Genomic DNA, 26,320 nt, shown 5'->3' on the forward strand with positions numbered 1-26,320 from the left:
TCAGAATACACATTTTTCTCAGCTACACATGGGTCATTCTCAAAAATAGACCACATACTCACACATAGAACATGTTGAAGTAAGTGCTAAGGAATTGAAGTTATCCCCTGTATATTATCAGACCATAGTGCAATGAAATTGGAGATCCATAGCAAAAGAAACTCAAAAAATTTCATAAACATGTGGAAATTGAACAACACACTTCTGAAGAACCAATGGGTCACAGAAGAAATTAAAGAAGAAATCAGACAGTTCCTTCAATTAAATGACAATGACAATATAACATATCAGAATCTATGGAACACAATGAAAGCAGTCTTATGAGGGAAATTCATAGCAGTGAATACACATATTAGGAAAACAGAACGAGCCCAATTAAACAACCTGATGCTGAACCTCAAGCTTCTACAAAAAGAAGAGCAGGACAACCCCAAAGCTCATACAAGGGAGGAAATTATAAAGATCAGAGGAGAAATCAGTGCAATGGAGACTAAGAGAACCATACAAAAAATCAATGAAGCCAAGAGTTGGTTCTTTGAAAGAATCAACAAAATTGAAAAACCCTTAGCCAACCTTATCCTAAAAAGGAAAGAAAAGGCCCAAATCCATGCAATTAGGAATGAAAAGGGTGAAACGACAACAGACCCATCAGAAATCCAGAGGATCATCAATACCTACTTCCAGAACCTATATGCCAATAAGATGGACAACACAGAAGAAATGGACAGATTCCTAGATACATACGAATTACCAAAGTTGAACGAAGAAGACCTAATAATTCTGAACAACCCAATATCAACCAATGAAATGGAAAATGTAATTAAAAACTTATCAACTAAGAAAAGCCCAGGGCCTGATGGCTTCACTGCTGAACTCTACAAGACGTTTAGAGAGGAACTGCTGCCACTACTGTTGAAACTCTTCAATGAAATTGAAAGGGAAGCAATACTCCCAAATTCATTCCTGGAAGCAAGCATCACCTTGATCCCCAAAGCAGAGAAAGACCCAACTGAAAAAGAGAACTATAGGCCAATCTCACTAATGAACATAGATGCAAAAATCCTTAATAAGATACTGACAAACAGAATGCAGAAGATCATCAAGAAGATCATACACCCTGGTCAAGTGGGATTCATCCCAGGGATGCAGGGATGCTTCAATATACACAAATCAATCAATGTCATACACTATATCAATAGAGCCAAGGACAAAAACCATATGATTATCTCCATAGATGCAGAAAAAGCATTTGACAAAATCCAACATGCATTTATGATAAAAACCCTACAAAAAATTGGAAGAGATGGTCTCTACCTCAAACTGATAGAAGCCATCTAGGAAAAACCAACAGCCAATATCATACTAAATGGTCAAAAACTGAAATCCTTCACACTAAAATCAGGAACAAGACAAGGATGTCCACTATCACCACTCTTGTTCAATACAGTTCTGGAAACATTAGACATGGCAATTAGATAAGAGAACGAAATAAAATGAATAAAGACAGGAAATGAAGAAGTCAAATTGTCATTATTTGCAGATGACATGATACTCTATATAGAAGACCCCAAGAACTCCACCAAAAGTCTTCTAGACATAACAACCAAATTCAGTCAAGTAGCTGGATACAAGGTCAACACACAAAAATCAATAGCTTTCCTCTACACCAATGACAGACTCACTGAGAGAGAAATAGGGCAAATAATTCCTTTCACAATAGCATCCAAAAGACTGAAATACCTAGGAATCATCCTAACGAAAGAAATCAAAGACCTCTTCTCTGAAAACTATGGCACTCTGAAAAGAGAGATTCAAGATGATATCAGAAAATGGACAGACATCCCCTGCTCCTGGGTAGGAAGGATTAATAGAGTGAAAATGGCCATACTTCCAAAACTGCTATATAGATTTAAGGCAATTCCAATTGAGATCCCAGCAGCATACTTCATGGACCTTGAGAAAACAATCCAAAAATTCATTTGGAACAAGAAGAGACCCAGAATAGCAAAAGCAATTCTAGGTAACAGAGACATGGCAGGGGGTATCACAGTCCCCAACCTGCAACTCTACTACAAAGCTACTGTGATAAAAACAGCATGGTACTGGCAAAGAAACAGACCTGAGGACCAGTGGAACAGATTAGAAGATGCACAAACAATGCCAGACACACTCAGCCATCTCATCTTCGACAAAGGAGCCAAACACCCTCACTGGAGGAAAGATAGCCTCTTGAATAAATGGTGCTGGAAAAATTGGGCTTCAACTTGCCAAAGATTAAAACTAGACCTGTATCTCTCACCATGCACTAAACTAAAATCAAAATGGATTAAAGATCTAAATATTAAAATAGAAACTCTGAACCAGTTGAAACAGAGGTTAGGTAGAACCCTTGAAGACATCAGTGTAGGAAAAGATTTTATGAACAAAACCTCAGTTGCCCATGAACTAGCACAAACAATCAACAAGTGGGATCTCTTCTTATTAAAAGGCTTCTGCACTGCAAGAGAAACCACTAGCAGTGTGAAGAGACAACCCACAATGTGGGAAAAAATTTTCACCTGATCTTCCTCAGACAAAGGTCTACTATCTCAAATCTATAAAGAACTTAAAAAGATCAGACCTCCCAAATTTAAAGGCCCAATCCAAAAATGAGCATCTGAAATGAACAGACATTTCTCAGACAAAGAAGTAGAAATAGCAAATAAATACATGAAAAAATGTTCAACATCACTGGTCATTCAAGAGATGCAAATGAAAACAACGCTGAGATTCCACCTCACTCCAGAAAGAATGGCTGCTATCATGAAATCAACCAATAACAAATGCTGGTGGGGCTGTGGGGAAAGAGGAACCCTGCTCCACTGCTGGTGGGAGTGTAGACTGGTGCAAGCACTGCGGAAATCAGTATGGAGATACCTCCAAGAACTAGGACTGGAAGTCCCATTTGACCCCACTATTCCACTGCTGGGGATCTTCCCCAAAGAATTAAAAGAATCATACCACAGTGATATATGTGCACCCATGTTCATAGCAGCACAGTTTGTGATAGCTAAAACTTGGAAACAGCCCAAATCCCCATCAACTGGAGACTGGATAAAGAAAATGTGGTTTTTTTATAAGATGGAGTACTACTCAGCCATAAAAAAAAATGAGAAATTAGAGACATGTATAGCTAAGTGGATGCACATTGAGGCAGTACTCTTAAGTGAAATAAATAAGACACATATGTGTACTTACCGAATAGTTTCTCTGGTGTGGGAAACTGAAAGTGTAAATAAGGACTAAATGTATAACAGGTAATGTGAAATAGGAAGAAAAGGGGCAAAGGGGAAGGAAGTGGGAGGGCTAGGGGAAAAGACAGAAGGGAATGGGATTAATATGAGAAAATGGAAAAATAGGAACAAAATCTTTGTAAATAGGGAGGACTGGATGGGTTGAATGGAGGCCTGGGCAAGGGTGAAAAATAAGAACCAAGAGAGAATATGTAAAGGTGCAAATTTCCAATGATGAATGTCATTATATTGTATACCTAAAATGTACCAATGATTAGAATGAATAATCGATAATGCAAAATAGGAAGAAAAGGTCCAAAGGGGTAGGGGTAGTGGGAGGGGCAGGGGAAAGAAAAGAAGGGAAAGGAAAAATGATGAGAAATGGAAAAACTGGAAATAAAGTCTTTGTAAATAGGGAAGGGTGGAGGGGGTGAAGGGAGGGCTAGGAATGGGGAAAAAATAAGAACCAAGATGCATTATGTAAAGGTCCAATTCCCAATGAGAAATGTAATTGTGTTGTATACCTACAATGTACCAAAAAAAGAATTTAATACAAAAAAAAAAAAAAAAACGCTGAGATTCCACTTCACTCCAGAAATAATGGCTGCTATCATGAAATCAACCAATAACAAATGCTGGCAGGGCTGTGGGGAAAGAGGAACCCTGCTCCACTGCTGGTGGGAGTGTAGACTGGTGCAAGCACTGTGGAAATCAGTTTGGAGATACCTCAAAGAACTAGGACTGGAAGTCCCATTTGACCCAGCTATTCCCCTGCTGGGTATCTTCCCCAAAGAATTAAAAGAATCATACCACAGTGATATATGTGCACCCATGTTCATAGCAGCACAGTTTGTGATAGCTAAAACTTGGAAGCAGCCCGATTGCCCATCAACTGGAGACTGGATAAAGAAAATGTGGCCGGGTAGTGCAGCCGCACGCCACTGGCGTCTAGCTTTTTCTTCCCCCTCCCCCGTGTCCCCTTCGCCGCTCCCTCTTTTCCTTCTATTCCCAGCCCCACGGACGAGGAGAAGCAGCTGCAGCTCATCACCAGCCTGAAGGAGCAAGCTATAAGCGAGTATGAAGACCTTAGAGCAGAGAACCAGAAAACAAAGGAGTATGACAAAATTAGGCAAGAACGAGATGAAGCCGTTAAAAAACTGGAAGAATTTCAGAAAATTTCTCACATGGTTATAGAGGAAGTTAATTTCATGCAAAACCATCTTGAAATAGAGAAGACTTGTCGAGAAAGTGCCAAAGCTTTGGCAACAAAGCTAGATAAAGAAAATAAAATACTGAAGAGAATCAGCACGTTATACATGACCAAGCTGGGACCAGATGTCATAACGGGGGAGATAAACACTGATGATGAAGATGTTACCACAGACACAGACAGTGCTGCTGAGACTTGTATCTCAGTACAGCGTCAGAAGCAGATCAAAGAACTTCGAGATCAAATTGTATCTGTTCAGGAGGAAAAGAAGATATTAGCCATTGAGCTGGAAAATAAATCTCAAGAGCAAACTGGTGGAAGTAATTGAAGAAGTAAATAAAGTTAAACAAGAAAAGGCTGTTTTACATGCTGATGTTCTTGAACAGAGAAAAGTCTTAGAAAAATGCAACAGGGTGTCCATGTTGGCAGTAGAGGAATACGAGGAGATTCAAGTAAACCTGGAGCTGGAGAAGGACCTTCAAAAGAAAGCAGTCATTTGCACAAGAGATGTTCATAGAACAAAACAAGCTAAAGAGACAAAGCCACCTTCTGCTGTAGAGCACTGTCCCTGACCAGCAGCTTTTGAAAGCTTTAGATGAAAATTTAAAACTCATCCAACAACTTGAAGAAGAGAGAATTCAGCATCAGCAAAAGGTCAAAGAATTAGAGGACAACTAGAAAATGAAGCACTGCACAAAGAGATACATAACCTCAAACAGCAACTGGAGCTTTTAGAAGATAAGAAGGAACTGGAATTGAAATACCAGAATTCTGAAGAGAAGGCCAGAAATGTAAAGCATTCTATTGATGAGCTCCAGAAACAAGTGAACCAGTCCAAGAATTCAGTACCTCCTGGGCCGGGGATTTAGCTCAGTGGTTCTACCACCTGCCTCGAAAGCACAAAGACCCAAGTTCGATCCCCGGTACCAAAAAAAAAAAAAAGAATTCAGAACCTCCTCCACCTCCACCTCCACCACCTCTTCTCCCTCCATCTCCCAACCCTATCCAATCCCTCATGTCCATGATCCAGAAACGATCCCACCCCAGTGGCAGTGGTGCTAAAAAAGAAAAGGCAATTCAACCACAAACAACTGAGGAAGTCACAGATCTAAAGAGGCAAGCTGTCAAACAGATGATGGATAGAATTAAAAAGGGAGTTCATTTTAGACCAGTTAATCAGACAGCCAGACCGAAGGCAAAACCAGAATCTTCAAAGAGCTCTGAAAGTGCGGTGAATGAACTAAAAGGAATACTGGGGACGCTTAACAAATCCACTAGTTCAAGAAGCTTAAAATTTTAAAAAAAAGCTTAAAATCTCTTGACCCTGAAAACAGTGAAACTGAGTTAGAAAGGATTTTGCAAAGCAGAAAGGTGACAGCAGAAGCAGATCACAGTAGTCCAACTGGGATATTAGCCACCTCAGAGTCCAAATCCATGCCAGTGTTGGGTTCTGTATCCAGTGTAACAAAAACAGCCTTGAACAAGAACACTCTGGAGGCAGAATTCAACAGCCAGTCCCCCCTCACACCTGAGCCAGGTGAAGGGTACCATAAATTGGAAGGATGCACAAGTTCCAAGGTTACGTTTCAGTCTCCCAGTAACATTGGATACACGAGAAAATACATTGGCAGTGAAACAAAGCTGAACCAATTGTAGTTTTACATCCTGTTTCGACACACAAACCCCAAACCAAAGACCAGGTTGCAGAGAAAGATCCAGCTCAATGCAAGCACAATGAGGGTGAAACTAAACCAGAATTCAAAGAAGACAGCATTGAGAAAATGAGAGGCAGACAGCTCCAGCTGCTGATCCATCAACCAGAAGGCTGATATGTTTGGAGGACCGTTTCTTTTTTTCTTTCCTTTTTTTTTCTTAAATTATTTTATTGGTACATTTTAGGTATACAACACATTTACATTTCTCATTGGAAACTTGTACCTTTACATGATGCATCTTGGTTCTTATTTTTTCCCCATTCCTAGCCCTCCCTTCACCTCCTCCACCCTTCCCTATTTACAAAGAGTTTATTTCCATTTTTTCCATTTCTCATCATTTTTCCTTTCCCTTCTTTCCTTTCCCCTGCCCCTCCCACTACCCCTACCCCTTTGGACCTTTTCTTCCTATTTTGCATTATCAATTATTCATTCTACTCATTGGCACTTTTTAGGTATACAATATAATGACATTCATCATTGGAAATTTGCACCTTTACATAGTCTCTCTTGGTTCTTATTTTTCACCCTTGCCCAGCCCTCCCTTCAACCCCCCCATTCCTCCCTATTTATAAAGATTTTGTTCCTATTTTTCCATTTTCTCGTATTAATTCCATTTTCTTTCCTTTCTCTACCCCTCCCACTTCCTTCCCCTTTGCCCCTTTTCTTCCTATTTCACATTATCTATTATACCTTTTAGTCCTTATTTACACTTTCAGTTTCTCACACCAGAGAAACTATTCGGTATTTATACATGTGTGTCCTATTTATTTCACTTAAGAGTATCGCCTCAATGTGCATCCACTTAGCTATACATGTCTCTAATTTCTCATTTTTTATGGCTGAGTAGTACTCCATCTTATAAAAAAAAACCACATTTTCTTTATCCAGTCTCCAGTTGATGGGCATTTGGGCTGTTTCCAAGTTTTAGCTATCACAAACTGTGCTGCTATGAACATGGGTGCACATATATCACTGTGGTATGATTCTTTTAATTCTTTGGGGAAGATCCCCAGCAGGGGAATGGTGGAGTCAAATGGGACTTCCAGTCCTAGTTCTTGGAGGTATCTCCATACTGATTTCCACAGTGCTTGCACCAGTCTACACTCCCACCAGCAGTGGAGCAGGGTTCCTCTTTCCCCACAGCCCCACCAGCATTTGTTATTGGTTGATTTCATGATAGCAGCCATTATTTCTGAAGTGAAGTGGAATCTCAGCGTTGTTTTCATTTGCATCTCTCGAATGACCAGTGATGTTGAACATTTTTTCATGTATTTATTTGCTATTTCTACTTCTTTGTCTGAGAAATGTCTGTTCATTTCAGATGCCCATTTTTGGATTGGGTCTTTAAATTTGGGAGGTCTGATCTTTTTAAGTTCTTTATAGATTCGAGATAGTAGACCTTTGCCTGAGGAGAAGCAGGTGAAGATTTTTTCCCACATTGTGGGTTGTCTCTTAACACTGCTGGTGGTTTCTCTTGCTGTGCAGAAGCCTTTCAATAAGAAGAGATCCCACTTGTTGATTGTTTGTGCTAGTTCACGGGCAACTAAGGTTTTGTTCATAAAATCTTTTCCTACACTGATGTCTTCAAGGGTTCTACCTAACCTCTGTTGCAACTGGTTCAGCGTTTCTTTTTTTTTTTTTTTTTTTTTTTTGTACCGGGGATCGAACTTGGGTCCTTGCGCTTGTGCAACAGGTGGTGAAACCACTGAGCTAAACCCCCGGCCCTAGCATTTCTATTTTAATATTTAGATCTTTAATCCATTTCGATTTTAGTTTAGTGCATGGCAAGAGATAGAGGTCTAGTTTTAATCTTTGGCAAGTTAAAACCCAATTTTTCCAGCACCATTTATTAAAGAGGCTATCTTTCCTCGACTGAGGATGTTTGGCTCCTTTATCAAAGATGAGATGGCTGAGTGTGTCTGGCGTTGTTTCAGCATCTTCTAATCTGTTCCACTGGTCCTCAGGTCTGTTTCTTTGCCAGTACCATGCTGTTTTTATCACAGTAGCTTTGTAGTAGAGTTGCAGGTTGGGGATTGTGATACCCCCTGCCATGTCTCTGTTACCTAGAATTGCTTTTGCTATTCTGGGTCTCTTCTTGTTCCAAATGAATTTTTGGATTGTTTTCTCAAGGTCCATGAAGTATGCTGCTGGGATCTCAATTGGAATTGCCTTAAATCTATATAGCAGTTTTGGAAGTATGGCCATTTTCACTCTATTAATCCTTCCTACCCAGGAGCAGGGGATGTCTGTCCATTTTCTGATATCATCTTGAATCTCTCTTTTCAGAGTGCCATAGTTTTCAGAGACAAGGTCTTTGATTTCTTTCGTTAGGATGATTCCTAGGTATTTCAGTCTTTTGGATGCTATTGTGAAAGGAATTATTTGCCCTATTTCTCTCTCAGTGAGTCTGTCATTGGTGTAGAGGAAAGCTATTTATTTTTGTGTGTTGACCTTGTAATCAGCTACTTGACTGAATTTGGTTATTAAGTCTAGAAGACTTTTGGTGGAGTTCTTGGGGTCTCCTATATAGAGTATCATGTCATCTGCAAATAATGACAATTTGACTTCTTCATTTCCTGTCTTTATTCATTTTATTTCGTTCTCTTATCTAATTGCCATGGCTAATGTTTCCAGAACTATATTGAACAAGACTGGTGATAGTGGACATCCTTGTCTTGTTTCTGATTTTAGTGTGAAGGATTTCAGTTTTTGACCATTTAGTATGATACTGGCTGTTAGTTTTTCATAGATAGCTTTTATCAGATTGAGGTAGACACCGTCTATTCCAATTTTTTGTAGGGTTTTTATCATAAATGGGTGTTAGATTTTGTCAAATGTTTTTTCTGCATCTATTGACATGATCGTGTGGTTTTTGTCCCTGGCTCTATTGATATAGTGTATGACATTTATTGATTTGTGTATGTTGAACCATCCCTGCATCCCTGGGATAAATCCCACTTGGTCAGGGTGTGTGATCTTCTTGATGATCTTCTGCATTCTATTTGTCAGTATCTTATTAAGGATTTTTGCATCTATGTTCATTAGTGAGATTGGCCTATAGTTCTCTTTTTCAGTTGGGTCTTTCTCTGCTTTGGGGATCAAGGTGATGCTTGCTTCCAGGAATGAATTTGGGAGTATTGCTTCCCTTTCAATTTCACTGAAGAGTTTCAACAGTAGTGGCAGCAGTTCCTCTCTAAATGTCTTGTAGAATTCAGCAGTGAAGCCATCAGGCCCTGGGCTTTTCTTAGTTGATAAGTCTTTAATTACATTTTCAATTTCATTGCTTGATATTGGGTTGTTCAGAATTTTTAGGTCTTCTTCGTTCAACTTTGGTAATTCATATGTATCTAGGAATCTGTCCATTTCTTCTGTGTTGTCCATCTTATTGGCATATAGTTTCTGGAAGTCGGTATTGATGGTCCTCTGGATTTCTGCTGGGTCTGTTGTCATTTCACCCTTTTCATTCCTAATTGCATGAATTTGGGCCTTTTCTTTCCTTTTTAGGATAAGGTTGGCTAAGGGTTTTTCAATTTTGTTGATTCTTTCAAAGAACCAACTCTTGGCTTCATTGATTTTTTGTATGGTTCTCTTAGTCTCCATTGCATTGATTTCTCCTCTGATCTTTATAATTTCCTCCCTTGTATGAGCTTTGGGGTTGTCCTGCTCTTCTTTTTGTAGAAGCTTGAGGTTCAGCATCAGGTTGTTTAATTGGGCTCGTTCTGTTTTCCTAATATGTGTATTCACTGCTATGAATTTCCCTCATAAGACTGCTTTCATTGTGTCCCATAGATTCCAATATGTTGTATTGTCATTGTCATTTAATTGAAGGAACTGTCTGATTTCTTCTTTAATTTCCTCTGTGACCTATTGGTTCTTCAGAAGTGTGTTGTTCAATTTCCACGAGTTTATGAAATTTTTTGAGTTTCTTTTGCTATGGATCTCCAATTTCATTGCACTATGGTCTGATAATGTACAGGGGATAACTGGAAGTCCTTTTCAATAAGCACATGATTCAGTTTGGCGTATTGTTAAGGGCTATAGACATTCCATCTGGTCACTATATTCACAATACAGCTTCTTTTCTGGTGTCACTTTTGTAAGTAGCAACTATAAGCATAAATATGCTGTTTAGCAAAATATACACATTCTAAGTAGTTTTTGGTTTTTGATCTTTATAGAGATAAGATTTTTCCTAGTTACTGTATGTATGAAGTATGGCTTTGTTTAGAAGATTACAAAGGATTCAGATGTTGGTATCTTTTTAGGAAATGTGCATACCACTCATCAAATTCAGTAATGTTGAAAGTTTGGGGTGTTTGTGGATAGTTGGATAAACAGAACTGAACGACTTAACATGATATAAACCCCTCCCCAGGGCCAAGCACAGTAGCTTGCCCCTATTGTTCAGCTATTTTGGAGGCTGGGGCAGGAGAATTACTTGAGTCCAGGAGTTTAAGGCCAGACTGGGGAACATAGACCATGGCTCAAAAACAAAACAAAATCCCTCAAAGAAACTTCTGTTTTGGTTCTCATCCTCTTTAGATAATCTGCACCAGCATGGAAAGGGTGGATCCTATGGCATAGGAGTTATTTTGTAGGGTAAACTGGGATAAACTTCAAACTCAGGAGCTGGCATCAAAGTAGTTGTCTCTTAGTCAACATGAATTGCACACTTTGTTAACTACTGGATGAAAAACATATGCTACTGATTGTGTCCAAAGCCACCCAAGGACCTCAGCAGGAATGTTCTGGTGGCCTGAGTATGGAATTGAGGTGAAAATCCAAACCTCGAATCAACAGTAATATCTTCATAAATCATGTTTTCTGTACTACGAGTTCACTGTGTTTTCCCATATACTAATGTGGCCCAAGCACCATATTTAATCACAGTTCTTATGTACAGTGAAGATAAACGACAAAGACACATTTTTCTTGCTTCACTGCCATTCTGTATTACACAGGTTTTTTGGTTTTGTTTTGTTTTGTTTTAAAGAAATTAAGTGGTAGTTAGTCTCTCAAAATACAGTGTTTCAGGCTACCACAGTGAATAAATAGAAATGTAATCAGGGATTTTTTTTAAAAACCTTATGCAGCTTTTCAAAGTCAATTGTTTCAAAATTGGTGTTTATTTAAAGTAAGTGGTAATGTACTTGAATGCATTTTTTATGACAATGATTCAGTAATAGTAATTTTACTATTAAAGAAAGTGAAAGGTTTAGTTTTATTAGCATGACTCAGCATGTAGCTGTCAGGTGTTCCTCACCTAAGGGCAAAAGAAAATGATAGTAATAATTGCAGTAGTTGTATTGTATTGTATTGTATTTTTGCACATGTGCTAAGCAGAGGCTTGAAGTTGTGGGTAGTCAGGTGAAGGTACTTCCTCAATTTGGAGACAATTTTCTTTCTATAGGTTCATTATGCTTGACTATTTCCATGTTCTTCCAGTGATGACTTACAGTTACCTATCAGATTAATTAGGGAATTTAAATGTAATGTTTTTTCATCTGTATGTTTTGTTAACTGAATAATAGCACTATATGATATGCTAACATTTTTACAAACTGATTAATTCACGTAGACAAATTATGTTATGCTGTGATTTGAACTGTCCTCACCACAGTGTATTAAAAAGAAGCACCAACACCTTCCCATTAAGGGTCAAAAATAAAAGAAAGAAAATGTGGGATTTTTATACAATGGAGTACTACTCAGCCATAAAAAATGAGAAATTAGAGACATTTATAGCTAAATGGAGGCACATTGAGGCAATACTCTTAAGTGAAATAAATAGGACACACATGTAAATATCAAATAGTTTCTCTAGTGTGGGAAACTGAAAGTGTAAATAAGGACTAAAAGGTATAATAGATAATGTGAAATAGGAAGAAAAGGGGCAAAGGGGAAGGAAGTGGGAGGGGTAGGGGAAAGGCAAGAAGGAAATGGAATTAATATGAGAAAATGGAAAAATGGAAACAAAGTCTTTGTAAATAGGGAGGGATGGAGAGGTTGAAGGGAGGGCAGGGGAAAGGGTGAAAAATAAGAACCAAGAGAGATTATGTAAAGGTGAAATTTTCCAATGATGAATGTCATTATTGTATACCTAAAATGTACAAATAAAATTAATTTTTAAAAATAAATAAACAAATATAATGAATGGTTCTGAGCCCAGTGATATACCAAAAAGAACTGAAAACATGGGTCCATATAAAAATTGTGTCCAGATGTCCCCAGATATCCATAGCAGCTTTGTTCAAAATACAAAAAAGTAGAAACAATTCAAATGTCAATCGACTGATGACTAGATAAACAAAATGTGGTGTGCCCAGTGAGAGAATATTGTCTATATAAGAAATAAAATATTGACACATGCTATGAAATGAATAACCTTGAAAACATCATGCTAAGTGAAAGAAGCTACACATGAAAGGCTATGTATTGTATGACCCAGATTAGGCAAAATCCATGGAGACACAATAGATTAATGGTTGGCAAGGGCTGAGGGGAGGAAGGAATGGAGAATGACTGCTAAGTAATCTGGGATCTCTTCTTTTAGAGGTGATGAAAATGCTCTGTAATTAGATTGAACAACTCCAATATAGTAAATTTTTAAAAATCACCAAATTTCAGGCTTTTAATAGGTGAATTTTATGGTATGTGAATTGTTGAGAATATTTAGTATACTGTAAGTATGTTATTTCAGCTTAGTTAAAACTGGAAAACTCATAAATCATAGGCAGAAAATATGCAAAGGGATTTGATATCACATCTGATCCTGGATCATTTATCCATTGTTCCTAAGTTTTAAAAGTAAGTAAGTTATTCAGGATGAGTTACCCTTATTATTTATTTTATTGGATTTTTCTTTGAAGCTGAAAAATCAGTACGTTTTTATTGCCTTTTATTACAAACCATAATAATAATCCTAGAAGTATTAAAGAAAAACCCAGCAAGCTCCTCTTCCCCACAACCTTTACCTTCATTACTATACGTCAGTGAAAACAATAATGTTTCATTTGAATACTTATTTAACCAATAAATATTAAATATTTAAATATCTAATCAGTAAGTGTTAATTTAGTGTCCATATTTTTCTATATTAGTACTAATCCACACAAATGAAAATATTCACATCACTAGGTTTTATTTCTGGTTTTACAAAAGGATGATCATTCAATAATTCCATTTCTCTGCCATTTGCTTTGCTGGTGGCCTTTCCCATAGGTCAGTGCATATAAAAGTAATTCTGCCTAGCATTCGAGAAATATGGACATGTCATAATTTCCTCAATCACCCCTTGTTGATAGTATTCAAGTGGTTTTGTTCATGCTTTGCTTGTCACTCAGTGTATATCTTCATATATATGCGTGCAAAGGCTTGGTGGTTCATCTTGATCGTCAGCTTGGTTGGTCTGAGAGACACCCAGATTAGTGAAGCATTGCTGGGTGTGTAGTGAGTGTGCTTCCAGAGGTGCTGGTGTTGTGCCCAGATTTCGAAGTCCCAAAGACCACCAGGAGGCCGTTTCCGATGTAAGCACACGAGGGTCGTTTATTCAAGCTTAAGCAGGGACTCTCAATTGTCACCGACACAGCGGATCGAGATTGAGAGCCCCGAGTTCCAAATTAGCGGGGTTTTTATAGAGGTTACAGCAAGGTTTGGAGATTTTCTACTTAGCAGTTACATGATTGGTTAACATTTAGCGAGCATGAAGTGTACATTTTTGATTGGCTGAACTCATCAGGGGTAAGGGGTGATTACGTATAGGTTTTTACAAGAAGAATGGGGACAAAGTTAGTGGTCTACTGTCACGTACTGATGGTCAGCAGACATCCTGACTAATGGCCACGACCACCCTGTGTGGACGGTCAGCACGTTAACAGATTGTCCTATAGATAGCGGGCCCGGGACATTTGTTTCCAGGGCAAACAAATGGCTGAGTAATAAACTTAGGAATCCTGAGTTGTGGATTACGTCCTTTGTCCCAGTTCAAGCACAAATTTGAGAGAACAAAGGAGACTGCTCCATTTTGGACAAAATAGAGTCATTCTGATCCCACACTGGCATGGGGACCAGCAACTGAGGAGGTAGGAGCCACCCTGCATGTGGTCACCACTGTCCAGGGAGCTTGCAGCTGAGATGGGAGGAAAGCAGATGGAAGAGGACCTGTTCGCTGGGTCCTCTGGGTCAGTCGCTCCTGCGTGAGCAGGTGGGTCTTTGGCTGCTGTCTTCGCATGTGGACATCAGGCTCCAGGATCTTCAGCATTTCTGAGAGGATCTCACCAGCAACTCTCCAGAGAGCTTCTGGCCTTTCAGCCTGGGACTGGGGAGGCATCAAGAATTGTTTATGGAGTTTTCAAATCCACAGACAAAATACAAATTTCAAGTGCTATATGTATAATTTTATGCATAATATATAATTATATATAAGTGTATACTTAAGTATATAAATATATATTATATATAAATGTATACTTTTGTATATAAATATATAATTATATAAATATAATTTCATATATAAATATACACCTTTACATATAAATATATAATTTATATAGATATCTAATTTTATACATAAGTAGAAGTACAGTATATGGTTTTATATATAATTTTTTATGTATTTGGTTCCATTCCTTTAAAGAACCATCATCAATACATCAATTCTTTTATTTTTATAGAATAAATTCTTCAAAATGAGTTTTGCAGATACAGAAAATCATTATTTTGTTTGACAATTTTTTTTAAAATGTCATTACGTTAAGCAACCTGCTTGGTAGAAACAGGAAAAAAAAATGTATTTCTCAGCACTGAGTCATCACGCTGTAAATAGGTAAGGCTTTGTTTGCAAATCCATCAACAAAACACAAATGTCAAGTGCTCACCCAGCAAGGCATTATTCCGTCTGAGGATGCATCACAGAGGCATTTCCTGGGACCGGAAGTGAGCCGTAGAGGCGGAAGCAGCTGGAGAAGCACTGCAAACTCTCCCTGACAAAAAGAATCCAATAGGGATCTTGGGTGCAGGGTTAGGGTTAGAACCTCAAGTTTCGGGCCATAATCCCCAACTTCCTGCTCTACTTTGCTGCTTCTCCTAGTGGGCCAGAGCAGTTTTTTCAAGACGGGAATGTGGGTGGTATGATCCTTGCGCCCTTAAGTGTCAGAGAATAACTTTCTATTGCCCTCACACACAAAGGACAACTCAAATTATGTTGTTTTCAAATTCTTTTTCTATTAGTATATATGTTTGCAATACATAATGCTTACATTCATCTTGGGAAATTGGTACATGTACATATCGCATCTTAAACTAAACTTATTTTAAATCCTTGCCTTGCTCCCTCTCTCTCTCCAAATCCTGTAATCCTGTAGCTACTGCAGTTTTTTTGTTTAGTTTGGTTTTAGTTTGGTTTGGTTTGGTTTGGGTTTTTTGGGGTTTGTTTTTCTGTTTCTTAATTTTTTTTTTTTTTTTTTTTTTTTTTTTTTTGATACTGGGGATCGAACTCTGGACCTTGCACCTGCAAGGTTTTGGCTTTTTTGAGACAGGGTTTCACTACATAGCTCAGGTTGGCCTTGAACTCTCCATGTAGCCTAGGAGGTACTTCAGTTTTAAACAACATCTAGTTTACGGAGATTCTAAAATCAATGCAATTTTTGTTCTTCTGCTAATTTCCTTAGAAAATATAAGAAACCCCCATACTTGTGTGCTGTGCACCCTCCGTTTTTCCCAGGAGTACGTGTAAAGGTCTGTCTCTAGGTGTGTGCACATGTGTGTGCAGGATATAAATATAGTGAACTGAAAATGCACTCTGTCATTAACATGGACAGCAGCTAAACTGGCTGATCTGATTTGCTGTCAGCTTAATCAGAATGATAAGCCAGGGAAGGAATTCCACATGAAATATGCCTTCCGCAGTCTGACCATTACTTCAGTAATTGTGAGTCTTAAAAGCTTCAAGTAGTAAGACCACAACAAATGAGCCTAAGGTTATAACTTAGAGATTTGATTTTACTATCCAATTGCTTTTCATTCTCTTGCTTTTTGGTATCCAGTGCCGTCAGGAGTAGCCATGATGCTTCATTGTTGCAGAATGCTACAGTCCCTTTAAATTAATTTTTTGCATCACCCAGCTCAGTTTTTCAAAGCTCTACCTCCAGTGCAAGTAGGGAGAACATGGTAGTTGCTTCGTCCTGTTGAGGTAATAACCTCCTATAGCAAAGGGAGTTTAACTGGTACCCTATTCTGACCACCTTCCCACTCCTTCAAAATCCAACTTTCTCCGAGGGTCTGTTACCAAATGGAGCAATAGTGGGATTTATGGAAAAAATATAGAACTTAGAATCTAAAAGATTAGCTCATAGGATTGAAAACCCAGAAATAAACTACTCCTGAAATTTGCAGGAAGTGAAAGTGGACATCCTGGATTTGCAACTAGGAAGGAGCAGAAGCAACAATAGCCTGTCCTTTTGTTACACTGTGAAAGTTCCAGTTCCAGGAAGTGACTGTCCAATTGGTCTCAGGTCACATTCCCAGAAAAGGACAAAATATCTTGACTGGCAGTTCCATTGTGATGACTCATGTGGTGAAGAAGTAATTCCCAAAAATAATATCAGAATGCTTCAGGAGCGGGGGCTCAGTTTGTCTTCCTCTTTGCAGATAAACTTCCTTCTTCTGGTGGATTGTAAGTTTTGTTAAATCATGTAATTTAAAATTTTTATTTGGATATATCTAGATATCGTCAGTGTGAGACCTGAGTGACTCCATTTTAAAATTTTGGCCCCGTTTTAGAGTAAAGGTGGCCTGGACATAAATTCTAGTTCCAAGAAAAACCACAAGATGCACTTTGGCCACCTGCCTGTGATAATGTTCAGCAGTCCCCTAGCAACGCCTAGCGACAGCTAATCGGTAGCTGCCTCAATGTCCCAGATGCTCTTCTCGAAGGCCTGCAACAGCTAATCAGTAGTTACCCCAATACACCAGTATCCCAGATGTTCTTTTCAATGACTTGAGCAGCCGTTTGCAGTTCAGCGCGCAAGGCCCAGCCAATTAGGTTTAAACTTTCAAAACTTGCTAAATGCTAGCCAATTGTGTGATTTGGCTGTGATTTGAAACCCCGCGCCTTGCTGTAACCTCTATAAAAACCCCTGGTGTTTTAGAGTCAGGGCTCTCAACCCTGACCCGCTGCATCGGTGTCGGATGAGAGTCCCTGCTCGAGCTTGAATAAACGACCCTCGTGTGTTTGCATCGGAATTGGCTCCTTGGTGGTCTTTGGGGACCTGGCGATCTGGGCACAACAGTCAGTCTTTCTGATTTTGTCTAAAATGCAGTGAACCCCTGAAATCTGCAGACTTAGACTTTGTTTCCTCTTTTATTATTGCTTCTATTCCATACTTCATGCTATTATCCTTAGGAACACAAAGTAATTATATACTCAACCTTTCATTTCCTTTCTTCCTCTGGAATTTTTCAACATCCTAAATAGAAAAGCTTCTCAAATTTGTTCTCCTCAGAACTGACTGTGATTTACATACAACCAATTACGTATTTATGTTTTAATGCTCTTAGTTTACTTGAAGGTCTTTCATACCTCCACCTGCTGTTTTTTTCTTTTCAGCCTATTGTCTTTTCATGATATTCTGTTCTTGTTTCACAATCAGTATCTAGTAGAATTCTGCTATTTAAGATTCTAAAGAATATCCTACCATTTTCTGGATCCTTTTGCCTCTTCAGAGATAGGATCTTTCTAGATTCTAGGGTACTGTTCCTTATCCCTTGCTCTGCAATGTTTGCAATTGGTCGTGAGCTTTGAATATTTTATGTTTATTCATTCTCAAGTGAGGCAAGATCCAGCCAGACTTAGTGATACCTCACAGGCAGGTTATATTTGCCCTTGACCTTATTCTCTGTCTACTTAAATATAAATCAATAGCCTGCTCAGATCTCTAGCTAAAGGATAGACCAAATGTGCTGGTTCACAGATTATTTCTCAGATGGTCACTTGCACAAAAACCTCCCATTGAGGTGGCATCTTTCCCTACCCCTATGGTCCAAGTCTCTGATAAGCTTCACTATGCTATAAAATCACATTGCTAGGCAGCACCACCCTGTGCCTGGCCCTTGAGTTTTAGAGATCCTCACTCTAGCCTTCTTATAGTCATGCCCCTCCCCACCAGGAAAGGAATCTGCAAGGCCAAGAGAGTGTGCCCACCCAGATGCCTTCTAATCCACATTTTAGAACCTCACATCCCTGGCACCAAGGCTGTTTGCAGAGCCCACATAGGTCTCCTCTGCAGTTCCATCCTCCCAAAGGGGAACCATCCACTGGTATTTACCCTCCTGGGCCCACCAGGGGCCTAAGGTAGCTGTTTGCAGAGGCGTCTGGGTGGGACACACACATGTTCTCCAAGCCACTTGCAATGAAGGAAACGGTGCAAAAGAGAAAGGGGTCAAAGAGGGCCCAAGAGCTTGGGGCTAGCTTGTTCGGAACAACAATGTTTCTGCATGGAATCCCAAGAAATTTGAAAAGGCTAAGTTTGAACCTGACATTCCAAATTATTTTGAAACTATGTTTGTAATGGTAAAATGATAGAATTTATTTTACACAAATGCTACATACGCCTGCATTTGTACTCTTTGCCCCAGGCTCTGCCGCCATTAGGGGTGATTTAATAAATGACTTCCAAGATTTTTCCTCCCCTTCTCCCCATACAAAAGTAGTTTTGTTTTGTGACAGGTTAGTTCCTGAGGCTCTTAATAAGTCTGTTTCTCAGTAAATAAAAAGTAACCAGGAAAGGTACAACCTTGCAAGTCTAGATAGCTTGCTATTATTAAGTCCTTGTGACTGTTTCAAACCTAGCTATTATACTCTACTTGCTTTACCTACATTCTACAGGCATCATTTTCTGATGTGGAATTTTCTCCAACAAACAGAAATCTGGAAAAACTTGGGAATTTACATCTTCCCCAATGGTCTTTAGCCAATGATCAACTTGTATTAGAATGTAAACCCAGATCCCTGGCCTAAGCCTGGAAAAACTCTAGGGGTAACTTGCCCTCCAGAATCTCCCTGATAGATCAAGTTTCCATTAGACTTCACCTGAAATCATGTTTCCTCTACCTCCGCCTTACCAGTTTTTCTTGGGAACCTCAAGGTCTACCCAGAAAACCAATCTAAGACACATGGTCTTCACCTTCCCCACCTCAGGCTTCAAGCTGATATTATTCAGATTCAGATGAGCCTTAGACCTTTGGAAACTTCCAAGTCCTGCAGAGTTGGCAACAACATTTGCAGCGGCTGGGCTGCAGCAGCACTTCGGCCTTTTTTTGTGTGTGTGTACTGAGGATTGAACTCAGAACCTTGTGCTTTTCAGTTTGTGATAGCTAAAACTTGGAAACAGACCAAATGCCCATCAACTGGAGACTGGATAAAGAAAATGTGGTTTTTTTATAAAATGGAGTACTACTCAGCCATAAAAAATGAGAAATTAGAGACATTTATAGCTAAGTGGATGCACATTGAGGTGATACTCTTAGGTGAAATAAATAGGACACACATGTATAAATACCGAAGAGTTTCTCTGGTGTGAGAAACTGGAAGTGTAAATAAGAACTAAATGTATAATAGGTAATGTGAAATAGGAAGAAAAGGGGCAAAGGGGAAGGAAGTGGTAGGGCTAGGGGAAAGGATAGAAGGGAATGGGATTAATATGAGAAAATGGAAAAATAGGAACAAAATCTTTGTAAATAGGGAGGAATGGAGGGGTTGAAGGGAGGGCTGGGCAAGGGTGAAAAATAAGAACCAAGAGAGACTATGTAAAGGTGCAAATTTCCAATGATGAATGTCATTATATTGTATACCTAAAATGTACCAATGATCAGAAGGAATAATCGATAATGCAAAACAGGAAGAAAAGGTCCAAAGGGGTAGGGGTAGTGGGAGGGGCAGGGGAAAGGAAAGAAGGGAAAGGAAAAATGCTGAGAAATGGAAAAAATGGAAATAAAGTCTTTGTAAATAGGGAAGGGTGGAGGGGGTGAAGGGAGGGCTAGGAATGGGGAAAAAATAAGAACCGAGATGCATCATGTAAAGGTACAATTCCCAATGAGAAACGTAATTGTGTTGTATACCTACAATGTACCAATAAAAGAATTTAATAAAGTGAAAAAAAAAAAGAACCTTGTGCTTTTGAGGCAGGCGCAGTGCCACTGAGCTAAATATCCAGCCCACTTCAGCCATATTTAATCTATAAGATCTCAAACCATGCTCGCTTCAGCAGCACATATACTAAAATTGGAATGATACAGAGAAGATTAGCATGGCCCCTGTGCAAGGATGACATGCAAATTCGTGAAATGTTCCATATATTTTTTTGTAATAATATTGAGGATCATTCCATTGATTTTCCTAGAAAAAGAATCTCTAACTTCACTAAGAAGAACATGAAGGAAGTTAAGAAATCTTCAAAACAGTTGCCTGCTCACATAAATAGTTGGACAAGCTGTGAAAAGCCCAGATATCCTACATAAGGTGATCTATCGCAGAAAGAAAGTTCATCATCCCTTTCCAAATCCTTGTTACAAAAAAAAAAACAGTCTCCTAGAAGTGGGGGCTGTGACATGGCAAATAAAGAAAATGAGCTGGCTTGTGCAGGCCATCTGCCTGAGAAGTTACCCCATGATAGTCAGACATACATGGTTAACTCCAGTGACTCTGGTTCTTCACAGACAGAAAGTCAGTCATCAAAATATGGGTTTTTCTCTGAGGCTTCTCAGGACCATGAAGCAATGGCCCACGTTTTGTTCACCAGGAATTTGAGATTGAATGTAGCTTTAACTTTCTGGAGAAAGAGAAGTATAAGTGAACTTGTAGCTTATTTAGTGAGGATAGAAGACCTTGGAGTTGTAGATTGCGTTCCTGTACTCACCAATAGTTTACAGGAAGAAAAACAATATATCTCACTTGGCTGCTGTGTAGATTTATTGCCTCTAGTAAAGTCATTACTTAAAAGCAAATTTGAAGACTATGTAATATTTGGCTTAAACTGGCTTCAAGCAGTAATAAAAAAATGGTGGTCAGAACTATCATCCAAAACAAATTTTAAATGATAGAAATATTCAGATTTTAAAACAACAATTAAGTAGATTATGGGATCAGGAAAACCATCTTACTTTGGTTCCAGGATATACTGGTAATATAGATAAGGATGTAGATGCTTATTTATTGCTGTTGCATTGAGAGATTTCCTCTACTAAAGAACAGCTGGTTATTTAAAGCATCCCAGGACTCATGATTTCCAGCTCTGAACTGTGGAAGAAATCAAAACCATCCTTTTCTTTTAAAAAATCCACATAATGAAACCCTAACAATCTACTTCACATTGAAGTGGGAAAATATCCAAAAGGATATCCAAAAATATCCAAAATATCCAAATATCCAAAAGCTTCAACTTCAGTGAGGTGAAAGTGCACTATGAAGATTGTTCGCCTTTGCTGTATTTGGGACTTACGGTTATTTAGTAACATTGTTTAAGAACTACTGGGTTTTAATGCAATCCTGCATTAGAATATAATTTATACTATGTGAAAAAATAAGACAAGACTTACTACTAGGAACCACAGAGACCAATCATAGATATTTTGTGTTTTATTAAAAAAAACACATAAATGTGTGCAGCTATTTTCCCATGTTGATGATACTTTCAAAGTTTAAAACATCTAGTAAATAATCTTAAAACTTTTTGTACACACTAGATATTGTGTATACAAAATGCCTCAATTATTAATAAGCCAATATGTTATGATACCAATATCTTATTTTTAAAACATTAAAACCAACATGTTTCTGGCATGATAAAATCATGAAATTAAATCAGGGGTTTACATTCATGTAAAATGTTTTTGTTAAAACATATTTCAGACCATTTTTGAAATGTGAGAATATTATTAATAGCTAATTTGTTTGCCAGAATTTTCATGTCATGTACATATGTATTACTGCTATATAAAGAAAAAGATGACTATGTATTTGTATGAATGTTTAACTAGAAATGTCCATGGAGCTGGCTAATTTATATTCACTTTTTATTGTGTATAGATCGCTAATATTTTCCATTTCTATATCGTTTAAACTTCATTTGAGTAAATTCACTAAATATTTCTATTTTTTGCTTTTTTACTTCTGATTTTTATATGAATTCTAATCCTTTTCGCTACATATGTTTTAAAGAGTTACAATGCTTTAGAATTGTTTATAGCTAATGCTGACCTTGTATTTTAAATTCCAACACTATGCATTACTACCTCCTCCAGTGGTTAGTATGAAATGCCAGCTGACTGCATGATTATTTTTGTGTGTCTTTTTTTAAAATATCACTTGTAATGTCAGTGAACCCAAGTCTGTAAAGTCTTAATAGCTCTAAATCTTACCTGTCTTGAAAGTGATTGGGGTTTAATACCACTACTAGTGGTTCATATAACATCTTATCTTTAATAAATCTCTGACAAGCATCTAAGGGAAGATAAAACCAAATTTCTCTTAGCACAGTATTCCTAAAGAATACAAATCTTTAATATTTATGTAGTTAGTAACTACTGATAAGAATCTCCAGCATCTTTCCTGCTGTAAAAAATGAATAAAATGTTATATTTCACTGAATTCTATTTTTGCATAGCTATATTTTATATATACTCCTCACAGTGAGTATCAATTGTAGTAATTGGTTATTAAGTCTTTAGAGTAATTTTGGATTACTACATTTGTGATTTGAGAGGAAATATTTAAGAAGTCATTTCTCAAGATGTGGGAATTCGAATCATAAACCTGCGCCATCTCTGTGAAATCTTAAGATGATGAAATACAGCCTTTCTTTGTTCCTATTCCTTTAGTTACCACTGTCTGATTTAACACTTTGTATGAGTTAACTTGATTGGAGTGTGGTGCTAATGAGACTGAGGACAGGAGTATGATCCCTACAAGTTTGCTAACCTTATGCATGCACATAATGATTTCATGACTATGGATTGCACTTTCTCCCAGGTATCCATCTCTTAAATTTAACTGATTACAGGAAAGATGGTATGTATGGTTTATCATAAACCCTTACCCTCAAATGGAAGATAAGAAAAATGATTGTTACATCATTACTGTAACCTTCTGATATTTAAGATAATATATACAGAATAAGATATCTGAAATACTGTGCAATTTTTAGTTTTACAGTATTAACACTGGGTCATATGATTGGCTAAATAGTATCTGTAAAAATCAAATTTCAGTAAACCAAACATCAGTAAAAAGCATAAATAAAAATGAAATAAAGTAAGAAGTATTATCCTTTAAACACTGAGTTCTTTTGCCTAAATTTCGGTTTGTTGAAGGCAAGTAAGATAATACTCCCTTTGATATACTCATCTATATAAAGAAGCAGTCTTTAGCTCACAAAAATTATTCAATAGATTATTCACAAAGATTATTCACTCCAAATTTCTTTTCTTGGCCTTTGCAGTTTTCCTTAGTACCTACCTCTCTCAGTTATGAAATTGTAATTTGTATTAGGTGATTTTAAGATTCTTGGAAAAAAAGATGTAAATGTATTGTTAAATATTTCTGTTGCTATTAAGGTCTCGTGCTACTGTATTTTAATTAGAACAGTCTTGATATCTAGAAAAAGCCAATGCAAGTGTTTACAAAATGTTTGGGCTTTTGTATTGACCTAGTTTGGGACAGTTACTATTTGTAGTTCATTTGTTTCATGCTGCTAAGCAGTATACAAAACAGAGGAACTACTTAAGGTAGCCTTTTTTTCTTTTTTAACTTAGGTTTTCTATACCTGACTTTGCTAACTTTGCAAGTATAGGGACAGAGAGTTTATTGAGGTAATAGAAGTTTATAATCAAGTTATTTGCATCTACTAGGAATAACATGAGTGGATTTTATATGATTATGATCAGAATAAGGGTTAAAAATTGGGAAGCAAGTGTTATCAGATGGCTTTTTAAATTAATTTTTGACAATAACCTCAAAGATAATTGGCACTCATTATTTACATGAATCCTGAGATGTGAGGATTTGAATATAGGTATCTGTATTCATTTGGGGAAGTCATGGATATCAGCACTAAACTCTAAGGGTTACCAAGGAATTACATCCCAGTGTCTCCAGGCAAACCTGGTACATGTCATTTGCATGGATTCAATGCTCTATTTCTGGCCTTTGAAACAGTTGTTTTCTGACTTCAATCATTTCTGTATTTTTCAGTGTTTATATAAGCAATGGCTAGTTGATTGGAGTGATAATTATTAGCTATTGGACACTGGTAATAGAAATCATTTAAGAGTAGCTAAGTTAGTCAAGGAGTCTGAAAAAGCAAGACTATTTCATTTTATTTTCACTTATCTTCCTATTTAAGAGGGAGATTATGATATCAGTTGCCTTTGATGGTTTAAAAAAAAAATCACAAATAGCTAGCACCTGGAGTGACCTGTTGACTACACTGCTTCCTCTCTTTCATCTTTTAATTTCTGATGACCTGAGATAGAAACAATATTGCATATTGGTAGGTATTTACTCCTATATTCTTTCTCCCTTAATTTCTAACCTTTGAAATTGTCAAACCCTTTGCAACACACTGTTCTTCCTTTATAATTCTGTAACAATACTGTAGAAAAGCTCATTCCTAAACATTGTATATTTCTAATTTGTAATGTAGCTTTATGAATAATAGGACCAACTATAACAATAAAAGTTAATACTACATATTATATATCTCCTATCCTGAATACATTTTCGAATGCTGTAAGTAACATAGTATTTGAATACTATCATCTATAATTATAATTTTCTCTGCATCAAATTATTGATTTAACAGTATCTTCTAAAATCAAAGTTCAATAAAAATTAAGTACAACTACAAATTAAAAAAAAAGATCTCAAACCAATACCTAACCCTGTCTGTAGCAAGAGACCAACAGGCATCTGGTATTGACTAAGCCTATGACCACTGTTACGGCACTTTAATGTGTTTTTTCTTTCTTTCTTGGAAAACATAAGGAATTAGAAAATTGTGATTCTTATTTATTGGTCTTGAGTGCTTTTTTTTTTTTGTACCAGGGATTGAACTTGGGACCTTGCACTTGTGAGGAAGGCACCAGAACCACTGAGCTAAATCCCCAGCCCCTGAGTGCTTATTTTTAAGAAAATAAATTATAATAAAACTCAATAGGAGATGGGATAACTTATTGTTTGCTAAATACCAGTAAGAAATCTCAGTACAGAAATTATGCTTACTTAGTGATTTAATGAATATATTTTCAAAATAGGAGGAAGGAATCATCCATTAAATCTGCCTCAAATGAGGTAAGAGGTTGCGCGGAAGATGCCAAATCACCCGGCTGCAGACAGGCAGCCACCTGGTTCCACACTACAAAGACGTAGAGGACACCAGACCACCAGACCAAAGTACTGAGTCCCGCTGCTCCCAGCCCAGAGGTAGGGGTTTCTGAGCCACCGTCCCACTGTTCCTAGTCCAGAGGAAGGGGCTTCCTGGTTACCATCCCTCCTGCTGCTTCCAGCCCAGAGGAAAGGGCTTTTGGGCCACCTTCTGTCCCGCTGCTCCTGGCCCAGAGGAAGGGGCTTCTGGGCCACCATCCCTCCCACCGCTCCCAGCCCAGAGGTAGGGGCTTCTGAGCTGCCATCCCACTGCTCCTGTTCCAGAGGAAGGGGCTACCTGGCCACCATCCCTCCTGCTGCTCCCAGCCCACAGGAAAGAGCTATTGGGCCACCATCCCTACCGCTGCTCCTGGCCCCTGTCCCACCTCTCGCAGCTCAGAGGAGGTAATCTGTGCAGGCGCCAAACAGCCCCCTGCCCCAGTCAAAATGAGAAAACATGTAAATAAGTCTCAAAACCAGACTTCCAGATCACCTACAGCAACCCCAAAGGGAAATGAGATGGAACACTCTGATACTCAAACACCTGGACCCACTGAACTGGCAACAAAAGGGGATCTGGAAAAAATGAAATGAGAAATAATTTCTCAGATAACAGGAGAAATTGTGCCCCTAGTGCAAGACATGATTAATAAATCTAGAGAGGAGCTCAGGAACATGATGGAATTTCAACATAAGAAACAAATGGAAT

General features: G+C 38.0%; 1 non-coding gene and 2 pseudogenes across 1 annotated transcript; all 3 read left to right on the forward strand.

The window, feature by feature from the left end:
• The first annotated feature begins 4,374 nt into the window (after nucleotides 1-4,374).
• Nucleotides 4,375-6,291, forward strand: LOC101707142 (shootin-1-like; annotated as a pseudogene).
• A 14,154-nt stretch (nucleotides 6,292-20,445) lies between these two features.
• LOC147820893 (U6 spliceosomal RNA) lies at nucleotides 20,446-20,552 on the forward strand. The gene has a single exon (XR_015448084.1). It is a non-coding gene; the product is annotated as a U6 spliceosomal RNA (small nuclear RNA).
• LOC101721968 (KATNB1-like protein 1 pseudogene) lies at nucleotides 20,523-21,420 on the forward strand (annotated as a pseudogene).
• Nucleotides 21,421-26,320: the final 4,900 nt, after the last annotated feature.

The sequence above is a fragment of the Heterocephalus glaber genome, unplaced genomic scaffold, assembly GCF_053883595.1.
Source record: "Heterocephalus glaber isolate CG9 unplaced genomic scaffold, H.glaber_assembly_v1.0 deba00001788, whole genome shotgun sequence".
Classification (NCBI taxonomy): Eukaryota; Metazoa; Chordata; class Mammalia; order Rodentia; family Bathyergidae; genus Heterocephalus; species Heterocephalus glaber.